The sequence below is a fragment of the Haemaphysalis longicornis genome, unplaced genomic scaffold (assembly GCF_048455015.1).
Source record: "Haemaphysalis longicornis isolate Haplotype H1 unplaced genomic scaffold, Haemaphysalis longicornis Haplotype H1 scaffold_10, whole genome shotgun sequence".
NCBI lineage: Eukaryota > Metazoa > Arthropoda > Arachnida > Ixodida > Ixodidae > Haemaphysalis > Haemaphysalis longicornis.
This window is the reverse complement of record NW_027526204.1, coordinates 59,095,125-59,110,513: the sequence shown is the minus strand read 5'-3', so window position 1 is coordinate 59,110,513 and position 15,389 is coordinate 59,095,125.

The following is a 15,389-nucleotide window of genomic DNA, read 5'->3' as shown; positions in this document are numbered from 1 at the left end:
CAGAGGAGTACAGAGGCGACCCCAACGAAGACCTGGATAGACCAATCACCCTCTCTGATGTCAAGCAGGCGGTTCAGGCCCTCACCAATAACACCACACCGGGAGCAGATAAGGTCACGAACCGCATACTCCGAAACTTAGACGATACCTCCATACAGGCCCTTACAACTTATTTCAACCACCACTGGGAAGAAGGCACACTGCCAAGAGAATGAACTCACGCTGATATCGTCCTGATTCCCAAATCAGGCAAGCCACCCAAGCTGGAAAACCTGCGGCCTATTTCCCTAACCTCTTGCATAGGCAAACTGTTCGAGCACGTTGTCCTAAACAGACTTCAGCCTTACATAGAAAACAATAACTTTTTACCACCAACAATGTTTGGTTTTCGTCCGCACCTTAGCACACAAGATATTCTCCTCCAACTCCACGAAGAAATTACGCAGCAGATCTCTCCCTGCAGCACCAAAGCCATCCTGGCATTAGACCTCAAGGCTGCATTTGATAACGTCAGTCACAAAACCATACTCAGAAACCTCAGCGACATAAACTGCGGGAAACGTACTTTCGCGTACATCAGCGCCTTCCTCCGCAACCGTACCGCCACGGTCGGCATAGGGGACCTCAGAACCCCCCCTCTTCCTACTCCAAACAAGGGAACCCCGCAAGGAGCTGTATTGTCGCCAACACTCTTTAACATAGCGATGATGAAACTTCCAGCTCAACTCGCGGCGATAGAGGGCGTGCACCACGCTATATACGCCGACGACGTCACCATATGGGCAAACATCGGCTCGGACGGCGAGATACAGGAAGCCCTGCAGCGTGCGGCCGACATTGTCCAACAGTACGCGCGCAACAGTGGTCTTGAGTGTGCGCCGGAAAAGTCGGAACTACTCTTGATGCAGAAAAAATGCGGAAAAATTTCATACGATCCTCCTCAAATCTCCCTCACATTGGACAATCAAGACATTCCACAAGTACAGACTATCAGAATCCTCGGACTCTACCTTCAACAAGATGGCGGTGGATCGCACGCACTTCAGCGACTCAAGCACAGCACAAATCAAGTCATCCGCATCATGAGCCGAATCGCAAACAGGCGCCATGGTCTTAAAGAAGAAGATACCACCCGTCTAGTACAAGCACTCGTCATCAGCCGGGTAACTTACACCGTACCCTACATCACAATAAACAGGGGACAACAGGAGCAATTAGAATCCCTCGTCCGGCAACCCTACAAGAGAGCCCTAAATCTTCCACCCACCACCTCGACGCAGAAACTACTGGCTCTCGGCGTCCACAACACGGTAGAAGAACACGTTGCTGCACACCTCGTCAGCCAACGAGAAAGACTCCAACTGACCGCGACGGGCAGGCAGGTTCTCGAACGCTTAGGGTATCCAACACAAACTGCAGGCCATAACCACACGATGACACTCCCACACATGTATCGCGACAAAATCCACGTAAGACCTATACCTAAAAACATGCATCCTGATTACAACCAGGGGAGACGAGAAGCCCGCGCCCGTGCTCTCCAAATCAAATTTCAAAAATCCAAAGACGTGCGGTACACCGACGCAGCCAGCTACCCAGGGAGGCCAGCTATGGTCATCAGCGTTATTGATGAGGACATGCGAGAACGAACGACCGCGACAGTGAGTACACCACGCCCTTTAGAAGCAGAGGAAACGGCAATAGCACTAGCCATCACGTCAGCCCTGCGAACCAAACACTTAACAGTAGTATCCGACTCGCAAGCAGCCTGTCGCAGCTTTAGCAAAGGCCGAATATCTAAAATCGCCCATAAAATTCTGACTAAACATTCGCCCAGTCAACTACCCACAACTTCAGTAATCTGGACACCAGGACACAGCACCCTGGACGGGAACGAACGAGCGCATGCATCAGCCCGAGCTATGATTATCCGGGCATCGCCACCTCAAGACGACCAGTCCACAGTTCCAGTGCCAATCCCTTTGACATATCATGATATTCTGCAACATCAGCGTTTAAGTCGCCGCTCTCTTCCTCCGCCGCACAAACACCTAACCAAAGAGGAGACAGTAGAGTGGCGCTTGTTGCAGACGAACACCTACCCACATCTCAGCCTCCTCCACTCGATGTACCCCGCTATCCATCCGTCAAATCAATGCCCACTGTGCGGGCGAGAAACAGCTACTCTTTACCACGTCACATGGGCCTGTCCCGAAACTAAGACAGTTCCCGTGAATGACAATCCAAGGAGTGAACAGTGGGAAGCCGTGCTGTCCAGCTCGACCCTGGAAGATCAGCGCAGACTGGTCGAGAGGGCCCGGGCGGCAGCCAAAGCTACAGGGGCACTTGAATGAGGGCTCCTCTCACTTGGGAAGACGAAAATCTAGTTTTTGCCACCAATAAAGTTTTTCCTCCTCCTGTCAAGATCGTTTTCAAGGCCGTACTGTGTGATTGCTTCTAGTGTGGTGGGATTGCTGCGGACACGGCTATGTTCTTGTTCAGTTGCAGTTGCGGGACCCAGAGTTAGAAGCTGATGGCGATTACGGCCGAATAATACACAAACCCAAATAAACTGGTAAAGTTTTGGCGTGCCGTCACAAATACAGTGCGATCCGAATAACGCCATCCGCGCTGTTCGGACCCTGCTGGAGCTGTCCACGTAATATTAACGGCCGGGGTGTACGTTCGCATGCAATTTATTGGCAAATACTTTTCCCGGATGCGAGAAGCGCCTGAGAGGACCAAGGATGACAACCGGAGTTTGTTCCTGTAAGTACTTTGTGCTGTCCGTTTTGAGGTGATGAAGCTAGATTAGCCAGTCTGCTTGGTGAGAGAGAGAGAAAGAGAGAGAGAGAAAGAGAGAGAGAGAGAGAGTAGACGTGTTTATTGCGAATAGCAATGGGGAGGAGTCCTCAGTTCAAGACCCCTTGAGCTTTCCCAGCCTCAACAGCCCTCAACACCAGCAGGCGCTGGTCATCGAGGTCGGAGCTGGTCAGAGCTCTCTTCCAAAGCTCGTAAGAAGAAATGAAGGAAGTTTGCGAATGTAGGGTGGCATCGGAGCAGCTCCCTAGTAGGTGAAAGAGTGTACCTGGGTTTTCACAGAACCGGCATAGCGGGGAATATACGGTGGTTGCAATATATGACATTCAGTGGGATGGGGAAGGGTGTTCGTCTGGAGGGTATGGAGCTATGTTCCTCCTCTTTTGCTAGGTGTTTGGGCGTTGCTGAGTAGGTGATGCGTCCTAACTTATAGTGCGGTGTTATCTCGTGATAAGTGATCAACGAGGTTGGCCTCTCCTCCCCTCTTCCCGAAGCCCGGAAGAATAAGTCTGGGGCCAACAGGTGGGTGGTTTTGTGTTTCCGGGAACGGCAGACTGGGCGGGTGCCCGTATAATCGCGATGGATCTGTCTGGTGTACACTGCAGATGAGTTGGTGGATTGTCCTGTAAATTCGCCCGCACGAGAAGTTGCGGCACGCTTGCTGCGAATCTAAGATGATTACTTTGGCTTTAGTTTGCGCCATGGTGGGAGCGATGGCCGCTTCTTCTGCCTGTGAGAGATCGTACCCGGGAAGGGCCAGGCTGCTGACGTGCTTATTCTGCTGGACAAACACGGCTGTAAATGCTCTTATTCCGGCATAGGAAGACGCCTCCTTGCATGCAGTGGTAGGTTCTCTCCCGTGGTTTGTGTGGATGGCCTTGGCTCTCGCTTCCCTGCGCCTAGTGTTTTTGAGGAGAGGTGAAACGTACAGGTGTTTCCTGATATTGCGGTCGCGATATCTCATTTGAGGTGTCTGACGCTACAGAGGGAATGTGAGCCCCAGACGAGGGAGAAGAATCCTCCCGGTGCTTGTGACTCCCACCCTCAAACTTTGGCTAACAAATGGGCTTCTATGAGCTCGTCGGCAGTATTGTGCACGCTGAGCTTCAATAGCTTGTCGGTGGCCATGCTGACGGGATGTCCGAGGGCCTGTTTGTAGGCCTTCCGAATGATAAAATCCAGCCTTTACATTTCTGATTTGGAGAGAAGAGCCTAGGGTTCGGCGTATGTAATTCTGGAGATTATGTATGCTTGAAGTAAAAAGGACACACCTACCAAAAAACTAGTATGAAACCTTTAAAACAACAACAAACAAGATGTTTCGGCTTCGCTACGGAAGCCTTGTTCACAATGGGGTGAATGAAAGTTCATGGATGCTTATGTTCTCCTCAGCACGTGGCGTAAGCAGCGCGTTTACGACGAGGGGAGCCCCCCTTGCTCCCCAGTTAAGCGTGAAACGTGTACTCTGTATCTCTAGAGACTAAAAATAAAGCTGCGATCAAACGTTTCTTTCTTGGCCAATGACTCTTGAAAAATTCCAATCAATCCCATGTCCCGTTGCACCCACGTTGTCGGCAAAAGCATTTGACGCTACTCGCTTCTTTTTTACATCATTCTGATGCTGCCGCAATCACTGTATAAAGTTGGCCGATTCACCAATGTATATGTAGTCGCAATCTCCTCAGGAAATTTTGTGTACCAACCAGGAAACGATTCTCTGGGAAGCATGTCCTCACCGCCCACGAGTGCGTGCCTCAGCTTACACACAGGCACGTGTGGCAGCCCGACGTCATAACTTCGCAGCACGCGGGACAAGGTATCGCTTACACCAGGGACGTAGGAAATCGCAGCACGCTTTCTTGGTTGTGGATCAGCCGGTCGGACAGGATTGGACTGGCTGCGTTTCACTCCATTCAAGAACGCCTTGGGATAGCCGCTTGCCGAGAGATCGTTTCGCACCCTCTCGAGGTGTGTAAAACGGTCTTCTGCTTTTGTACAAATGTAGTTCGGACGGTTGAACAGGCAAACAGCAACATACCTTGTGTGAGCATGAGGATGAATGGACCGAAAATTTAAATATTGACCACTGTGCGTGTTCTTTCGGTACACGTTAACCCAAAGTGCTTCATCGTCTCTTGAGAACGTTCATAAATGGGCGTCTATTGTCTACCTCCGAGGCTTCTATGAAATGAATGGCTCTTTCTTGACTGTTGAGATGCGGAGTGAACGAAGCCAAAGCACTGCGGCGAATCACGCACAAACAGTCGTCCACATATCACAGATAATGTTTTGGGCTTCGACTGAAGGAAGCGAGTGGGCGATTTTCCAACCAATCCATCGTAACATTGGCAGTAGTAACAGAGACGGAGGCACCCATTACCATACCGTAGACTTCCCCGTAGAAGACATTGTCGACGCAGAATTACGTGTTTGCAAGGCAAAAGCAGAGGAACCTCTTGAGGTCATGAGCACTAATCCGGCAAAGTCCGGTTGGTTTCTGGAAAGGTGTTGCATGCTTCCACAAACACGTCAGCCGGAATCAAGGTAAATAGCGACACAACATCTAAACATACTATCACCTCGTCGTCGTCTATAACCACGTCACGAGCTTTTTTAATAACATCAAGGGAGTTGGGGAGCCATTTCCGACTAGCGGAGACAGAATTTTGTGCAGTTATCTGTACAAAATGTGGAGCGGGAACCGGGTATAGTCAACAATTGGACGCAGGGGGACGATAGGCTTGTGAACCTTCGGTAAACCTTAGAGTACAGGTACTGCGCCATTTTGACATAGAAGCCTATATTACAGAGACTTGCGCTGCGGAGGTACGAAGCGGAATAAATCCACCAGGAGTCCCTCTCAGTACCTCTGTACTTTCATGAAAGGGTCGAGTGAGCCTGACTTATGTGTCCTGGCCACGAAGGAGAGCCAGCATCTTGCTTTTGTAGAGAGCCCTGTCAATTAGTACTGTCGTATTCCCCTTGCCAGCAGGAAGAATCACAATTTCGCTGTTCGCCTTAAGTCACTTGGCAGCCTTCAGTTTCTCCGCAGAAAGGAGCGAGATTAACTTCCGCCGGTGCAGCCCAGAATCACACCAATAGCGGGGGTGCGCCCTTCGTCATGGCGGGATGGACCAAATGGGTTTACAGCACACTCCACTATACACACAACACTTCTGACAGCAGAGGCGGGTGCAACATTGAAGTTCAGGCCCAGCTCCAGCACGTAGGCCTCGGCAACGTCTACTTTGTCCGAGGAAAGGTTGTGCACCGTAGTTTTGCTTTGCGGACGGTGAGGCCTGGCTTTTTCCTGAAAGCCTGCCAAGCTTGACACTATGTACGGACTCGGACCGACGAGCGTGCACATTGGCTTCAAAGTTGGCGTGCAGCTGGATGCTTCCAAACTGCTCCGGGCGGTAGTTCTCCAGGCGGCGTCGAACAAAGAACACTTCCTTTTCTACTTTAGAATAGCATCACGATCGTCCAGTATTCTCCCCTGTAGCAACATTCTTTCTGCGTTTGCGACGACGCTATAACCAAACTTGGAAGGTACAGGCCTGTTCAGGTGCAATGAGCGCAGAATGGGTCCCTGTGCTTTGCAGGCTAGGTTGGAGTCCAGGTGTTTATGAAATGCAGCAACGCGGGCTGTGAGGAATAAATAACGGCGAATTTCGGTGATTACGGGTTGGCCATACGCCCGGCGAAGGCCTTTGAAGTCGAGAGTTGGACGGAAACCTGTCAGGTCGGGAGACATGTTGATGCAAACAGGGGACACCGACCAAAAGAAACTGTTAAAACCTTTAAAACAACAACCAACAAGCCATTTAGGCTTCACTAACTTATTCACAAGCCTTATTCACAATGGGGTGAAGGAAAGTTTATGGACGCTTATGTTCTCTTCAGCACGTGACGTAAGCAGCGCTTGTACGACGGGAGGAGGGACCCTGCACTGTGCTTAGGCGTGTGACGTGTGCTCTGTATCTCCAGAGACTCGAGGTAAAGCCGCGATCTGCAGTTCCTTTCTTGGCCGATGATTCTTGAATTATCTCGATCAGTCCCATATCCCCATATGGCAAGGGCATTCGACGCTACTCGCTCCTTTTTTACATCATCGTGATGCTGCCACAATCTCAGTTTAAAGTTGCCAGATTCACCGATGTAGTGTAGTCGCAATCTGCGCAAAAAATGCACATGCACAGAGATACATGCGTGCGCATGTGTATGTGCATGTGCGTGAGTGCGGACGTGCGTTCATGTGGGCGTGGTAGATCCTAGGCTAACGCGAACTGTTATGATGTATTGGTGCGCAAATGAAAAAAAAAAAACGTGGCAACGACACGCAGACAGGCCTTAGAAAAAGACAATAGATGAAGTATAATCGAAAAGGGACCATGTTGGGCTAGTTGGTGGTGAGATACAAAGAAAGGAACAGCGCATATTTTGATGAAGAACGAACAGAAACACACACCACAAGCGCGTGATTGTCAACTGATCACTTTATTTCAAGTTGCGGAAAATAAATAGGACGCTTAAGGGAAAGAACAAGGAACGCGTTCAGAAGAGAGGCGAAGATTGCCTAATTTGTCAAACCATTACGGCATCAATGAACTTATCGCCACATTCCCTTTTTCCTAGCCTCGAAGAATGCGATTTACTCTAGCGTGGTACCTATTGACGGCACGCTGACACATTTATCACCTGCTCTTGCAATCCTTGCAGATGTAAGGTCCCTCGTCGCTTGGTTTCTGCTCTTAAAAATTACCGTTGTTTTTTTTTCAAACTCAGTTAATACGAGAAGCACAGAGCATGCAGTCACGCATATGCTGCCCCACGGGGCCTTGTGATAGTCAACGGACATTATTGTCACGCTCTTATAACCATTTATTTAGGCATCGGCCTGTCTAGCCTATGTATTCCTTACCACAGACCATAGGGATCCGGTACACAACGTCGTTTTCACATTCAGTGAACTTTTTCTTATGCTTTGTAGTGCACTTTGGTTTTTCTCTGCGAACGGGGTTGCTTCTATTTATTAGCTGGGTTAACTTTATTTGTGCCGATTATACTACGCGGACGTCAACACACTGACCAATCTTCGTGAAATAGTGGGAGAGCTTATGGAAGTACGGGATTACCGCTATCTTTTTCTTGTATTGAGGTGTACCTGCGAGTTCGTCATGGCGGTTTATGCTGCGTCTTTTTATTTTACTAACCAGGCCTTCAGCCACTGAAACAAACAGCGTACTAAGGTATCCAGGATTGCTGAGCTGGACAATTTGCGAATGGAAACTTTTCTGGGTCATGTGTAGACATGATTTCGTGAGATCGTTAGTGAGGCACGAGTCGCTATGCTTCTTTTTACAAGTTTTGAAGTAGCTGGATTAAATAGTAACGATGGCTTTTTTAGTGTGAGCTACACTAGCCGAGGTGAGCAGTTTTGTGTGGCTCCTGGAGAGATGTGCTGGGGTGGCGGCCCGGTCCACTTGATGATCATGCGAGGGGTGGCCGGGGGTGGAACCGACGGCTTATACATCGCAGCAACACCGGCATGCGCCCATGGTCTCTAGTTTCTATGGTCTCTAGTAAGTACAACGAAAAGAGCACAGAGAATACGCAGACCCTTCTCGCGCGCGCAAAAAGACATTTTCAGGATAAAACGTTCGTATTTGGGCACAATTGAAACACTAAAAAAAAAACAGAATAGAAGACAAAAAATAGAAACCACGTGCTCTGGTACATGAATGACAGGTTGTTTTGGTCTTCAAGCAGAAAAAATTGAGAAGTTGAAAAGAGGGCTACAGGACATGGCCAACGAAAGGCAAGTGCAAAACAGTGGTAAGACCTTATTGCAAAAACAGGGTGAGCAGCAATTGACGGAAAGTATTGTCTGATACAGATGCAATGTTGTCTGGAAGACCATTCCACAAACGTATGGCGTGAGGGAGAGCAGAAGATTTGAATGGAACAGTTGACGTATATAACCGCGTCGAACTGAGGTGATAATGCAACCTACGTGAAGTAATGGAAGGAACATCAAGGTGAAGTGGGTAGGTCTATTGCTGTAGACGTATTAGTGAAAGAGGCAAAGAAGGGAAATGTCACGGCGGGTTCTCAGAGGTTGAAGTACAAGGCCGTACCTAATTTGAGTTATGCTGCTGCGATAGTCGTGATTGCTTGAAATTAAATGCGCCCCCCCCATTCTCAATCACCTCTAGAATATTATTAGGTAGTTGTGGGGAGGGGACCAGATAAATGCCGCGAATTCAGGCTGTGGGCGGGCGAAGGTTTGATATGCTAGTTGACGGACGTGTGTGGGACAGCTATGTAAATTACGGCGTAGACATCGTAAAGATTACGAAGCTTTAGCGCTTACGGTGGCAATGTGGTGGGACCAGGAGAGGTTTGGTGTGAAATAGATTCCAAGGTACTTATACGAAGATTCCTGTGACAGTGGGTGGTTATTGATTGTGTAGCGATAGTAATAATTCTTTTGCTTGCGCGTAAATGATAATATTTTACATTCTTCGTGTTCAGTGACATTAGCCATTCCTTTTACCAGTCTTTAATTTCATGAAGTCGTTTTTCAGTGTTAAGTGGTCGTTGGGGGAGCATTTAGGACGATAAATTATGCAATCGTCAGCGAAAATTCGCATGCAGAATGAAGTGTTACTTGGCAGATCGTTTATTCAGATTAATAAAAGTAGGGGGCCGAGAACGCACCCTTGTGGTACACCAGACGTTACGTGGGGAAGGTCGGATTGAGTAAACTGCTGACAAAGTGAAAGGAAGTTACGGTTACAGGGGCGTACTTCTAGTTTCATAGCTGAATAATTTCTAGTAGGCCTTGTCTTTATTAGCAGTTATGACGAGGGGCCTGAAGTTGGTGGTATGGCCTTTTGGGACACTTCTACTCTCAGCAAATTAACCTGGTAGCTTAATCTTTCACCTTGTACTGATTTTATATGGGGAATATGACCGCGGTCCTCATTGTGCGTATCTCTGAGCATGCTATTCTGCTATGTAATTTTGCGTTCTACCGGCTGGCTGTGTCGGGTAAAATTTCCGTCAAGTGCCATCACACCTGACTTGTTTTTAGAGTTTCTAGTCTTCCAAAGCGTTTTGTTCAGATGGTATATATGGCACACTAATGAGGAAGCACTTGCTGTTAATAGACAAAGCCTGTCTCTAGGAGCTTTGAAAATGTGGCGTTGTAGTTGAAAGTTGCCTTTGACTGCTCCAAAACAACTTTCTGCCTGTGCATTCCAAAATTACAAAAATGATATTACTTTATATCGTGATAAAAACGTGAATCGACGAGTTATAATATTATTTTTTGAGTGCTTTCTGTCTTTTCAGATTTATACTGGGAATTTTGTGTCTTAAAGCTGCTTGTCTCTATTTCACTTCCACCGGCTTTTTATTTTCTCACGGCTACACCATCTCAAACTTCTGCATTACGCTGAAAACATTTTGGCAGCCTCAGATTGTGGCGCCTACTATGCAGAACATTTTGGCAACTGCTTGTGCAGTATTACATTAAATTCATTTTGCCATTTTAGCCTAATAGGTTACTGTCAGCTTGCTCCGTCTTCTGATGGCATCCGTGCTGGGTGAGACAATAATGCTGACATCAAGGTCGTTGGCATAATATATGCATTTTTCTCAACAAAAGCATACTTCCTCAAGTTCGCTGACGTGATTGAGCAGGTTACAATATATCCCCAAACGCAAGCTTCAGGAGTACGTTTTACCTGCATGCCGTTGTTCTTCGCATCGAATTGAGAAATTTCTATCGCACCGAATAGAAATATCGGTGATGGAGGTGCAGTGAGGGCTTGTGATTGATTGTACCAAAGCGAATTTCCTATTTCTCTCTCTTGGTTTGGGTTAGCAATAAACATCTTTCCGAGGTAGTTACATTATTGTACTTATTCTAGCGTTTCGTTTCTTAAGCTGAAGAGGACGTTTTCATATGTTTATTCCTCATTACTTTAAATTTATTCAGAAATATTTTTAACTCCACGACTATGATTTTGGATTGCAGTTTCATAAGTAGTGTTTGCATGTGTTCTGCACTCTCACTCAGCACGAATATCTCACCCGGAAACCTCAAATAGCTTATGTACTCCTCGTTTTTACTAAATCCTATGTTTTTACAGTACAAACACGCTAACGTTATCCTTATGAATAACAACGGAGGTCCCAAGAACCTAAAAAATTACAGACCCGTCCGCCTATTGTCAGTTGTTGACAAGGTGTTTACCAAAGTTTTAGTTAGCCGCATAGGTGACAGCCTGAATTCCCAACAACCCAGAGAGCGGATTTATGACTCTTTAGGACACTCAACCATGAGCACGTTCATGTCGTCAATCAAGTGATAGTACACTGATAATCAAGTGATAGTGCACTGATAGTACACTAAACCACTTTATATGGCATTTATGCTTTAAGAGAAAGCGTTTTATAACGCACACACTGCAGCCGTGCTAAAAGCGCTCAAAGACCATGGAATAGTTGAATTCCACATAAGTCTTCTAACAGGCACATACAAGGAATGCACTCACACGATAACCCTCGACAAGCAAAGCTATAAATTTCCTATCCCAAAGAAAGTAAGACTGGCAAATTATGTTTTGTGTATTACGACAGGTCCGTTATGTATGCAAAGACCTCCAATTGTTATGTTGTGTGGTATGGAATTGATGTAACCTTCGTGAAAACAATTTTTTGAAGTTGGCTTTCCCACGGTGTTATTATTTACTTTCCTACACTGGCTCTTCCTCAGATGTCAATTCCATCAGTGAGCCACGCTTTAAAACGCCCATGTAGTTCATTACTTCATGTGAACCAAATTGTGGTTTTGTAATACGCAAACATTATTCTTCCGTTCGGTATTTTTGTTACGTGAAGCTGCGCTTTTGTGCGCGGGCAGCATCATAAAACTAGCGCGTCATCGGAACAGAGGCTCTCGACGCGCTTACATTTTGGTGTTTTTAACGTTACTGATGGTACATTTATATTCCGGCGTTAACGCAAACGGCCATTATCAGAGGTGTCTTCTGTGTCGTTCTGTGTTAAGTTCATGAAGTGTTCGTGTCGACGTATTGCGTTACCGTGTTATAATTCCTCAAAACATGCTCCCGGATTGTGTAGTTTTCGGACCCATTCAGTTTGCGAAATACGCCGCCAAGCAGTATTAGATTTGATGTGATTTTTGACAAAATAAGTTATGCATTTCGGCAGCATACCTTTTATTTGAATGACAACCGAATTCACCATGCCCAAATGCAAGCGAAGTCAATAGCCACTGTTGGATGCTTGTTTTAATGGGTATGGGGGCCAAAGTTCTTATAGTCTTAAGCTCACATACTACCCAGACAAAATTTTCTACATTACATCTTGCAAAACACAAAAATAACAAGAACGACTGCCCGCGCACAAAGTATCTTTTCGTACTTCTTTAAAACAAACACATTTGTTCTCTGCGTCATTGCGAGTGTTTTATACCAATATTTACAGGACCCGGTCGAGAGGTTTCTTGGAATAAATAAAATGAAAGGTGGTATTTTTTTATTTACGTCACATCAAGTTTGTGTAATGCATAAGGACGAATTTTGGTCTTACAGAACAGTGTTGATACTACGGTTGCAAGCGAAAAATCCACAGGAGTATCGCTAGAAATGCATAGGTTCATTGTTATAGTGGGATGTTTTTTTAAATAGCGGCGCAGTTTCCCCCTGTGTGAAGTTTTCGACGAATTTAGAGTCACCTGCTTTAGTGCGAAAGAATTATGTTACTCATGTGGCCAATAACCTGGCGTAGTGAAGACCTGCTGGTTCCTAATACCCCTGTCACACGGGCACTTTCAATCGCGATTGAAGTGAATCGCGATCGAGTTTTCGAGCGCGCTCGAAGCACTGCCGCTGCTACACGGCCCGTTTCAATCGAGATCGAAAAGTTGCACGGGTTGCATTCGTGTACGCCAGATGGCGCTAACAATGTACTTTTGGCCGGCGTCTGGTAACTTCGCGCGGTCGTAGGTATACGTAACTATGTAGATATTACCTCACGCTTATTTGGGTCAAGTTATTTGACACAATTTGTGGCGTTAGTTGAAGTTGTCACATTCTGTGCAATTACTGAGCGGGGACGAGAGTATCGCTGCTTTCGTTCGATCGCGCTCGGAAGCCTCGATCGCGCTTGAGAAACCAGGATTGAGTTCGAGCGGGATCGAGCTCGATCGCGATTGAAACTGCCGTGTAGCAGAGGCCCGATCCGGATTGAGCTCGATCCGGATCGACTCAATCGCGATTGAAAGTGCCCGTGTGACAGGGGTATAAATTTCACAGGACTTCTGCAGAAAAAAAAAACCTAAGCAAGTTGTAGAATCGAACATAGAGCCGCCAGGTGACAGTGAAGCGACGAGTACTGGCCCACAGCTACACCCAGGTACAATTAAAAGATGCACGCAAGTCTTCCCACATGCTTCGAATTCTGGAGAATCCTGGTTTCCCCCTACAATTCTTTACGGCTACATAGTGCGTACGTCATGATGGTTTCATGAAGCTACTGTTCCACACATTTGTAACCTTTAAGAACAGAGTTCCTAATGGTTACAGAATGTGCAATTCATCGTCATAACATTGTCTCTCACCCGAACTTGCCACTGCAAATGAAGCGGCCGTTTGTGGCACGAATGTAGCGGTTCGTTAGGTGTTACTTAACGGGTGCGCCCTTGTGGCTAAAAAGCGCGTGCCTCCTGAAAATACACGAAAAAACGTAGGTCTAGCGCCGGCCTTCATTCCGAAAGAGTTTATAGTTTTTTCTCTTGATACGGTCATAATACACTGTATATTCACGGTGCTCTATTCGTTTTGCAAAGAAACTAGACTAGCTCGGAAGCTATCACAAACAACAGGACATGCTCTTGGGCGAGTTGGTAATTATTATTAAAACAGCTGCGGCGCGCTGCAGGGAGTTTCACGTCAGATGCAATAGTTATTGCGGAGAAATTGGGGCTTTGAAGCTTAGTCGAGCAATCACTTTAACTTTGGCGTGTGTATCTGAATATCGGGTCCTTTATTACGATAGAGGCCTCTAACTGCTTTCTGAGGTGAGGTATTCCGTGAGACGTTTTCCACTGTAACTTTGTTAAGTTCGAGTTAACAGATTGTGTTCCACTTTGTAAAATAATAAAACTCAACATACGTTGCATCTTACACCAGTAGGTGGTAGCAAATAATCCTGAACACTTTAGCGAAAGTTGGATAAACGTTCGCTGAAATTTCTGATTTTATATCTTCTATTTTTGAATGAAAGAGCAGACATCCTTAAAACTGCTTAGATACTTTTGTTTGTCATGTTGATTTGCGCAGTGTATATGAACAAACTGCGGTTAACTGAGAGTTGATAGTAAAATTTTTTGGCAAGCAGGAAATACATAGAAAAAATATTTCACCCCAGATTCATTGGGCACTGTGTATAAACGCTGCCTTGGGCCTCAATTGTATGTCATAAGTTATGATGAAATACCAGCGCTAGTACCGATTAGAAAAATTAACACTGCTTTGAGACCAGCAGAAAAGGGATGCGAATTACCATAGCCAGGCTTGCGTGGCGAACATGGCATACCTGACACGCCTTTGCAACAAAATAAATTTCTACTTTCGGGAAAAGTACGAAATCTAGAAAGTTATCTCCTTCGCTCTATGATATGTCCCAGAGAAATTTTGCATGGTCTGGCTAGCTACCATTACGAAATATAAATAAAGAAACGCCTCTCGACCACTTTATAAAACTTATTTATGAAAATTGTCGTCTTTTATCGAGGCAGATTTTGTAAGCACTTCAGGTTACTTGAGAAAACGCCCGCCAGTTTTCAAAACTGTAGTTCCATCTGGAGACTACTTTCGGTTCTTACAAAGCACGGGTGCATCTGCAATACATTGATTAATTGAACAGTGGGCTATTCGTATTCTATTGTGCACACCGAAGTTGACGTCTTCGTTGACTTGTGCGTTCGGTTTTTTCCTGAAAGAAACATGAGGTTAATGACACCAAAAAGTAGCCGCGAAATGCACATGGTAATGGACAATCCTCAGAACGTCTGCAGCTATTTTTGTGTTTACTTCATTGTCTTTCGGAGAATAATGCAACTCCCTGGCACTCCTGACGTGACGGACAATACGGTCGGTCTTTTGCGGCTCGTTTCGAAGCAGGCCGCTATGTTCCTGCTCCACGTCTGCGCTTCTACAGAATTTCTTAAAGAAGGAGAAATTTGGGGAATTTTCCATTTAATCCGCAAGGATACTGAACGCGCTTGTTTTTGTCAATACCCTTGGGTTTTTTATGGCATTAAATGAAAACGCCAAAGTAAAAGCATTGTATTTTGTTGTTTTATTATTACATAATTGCATGATGGGGCTCGAGTAGATATACATTCGTGATTGAGATGATTTAGGTTACGGTTTTTTCTGTACTTTGTTTTTATGCAATTTATCCAGGTTGCCTTAATTTTGTAAGATCGAGCCTGATTTTGGGTCTGTCTGCTAATTGTTCCAAGGGCCTGA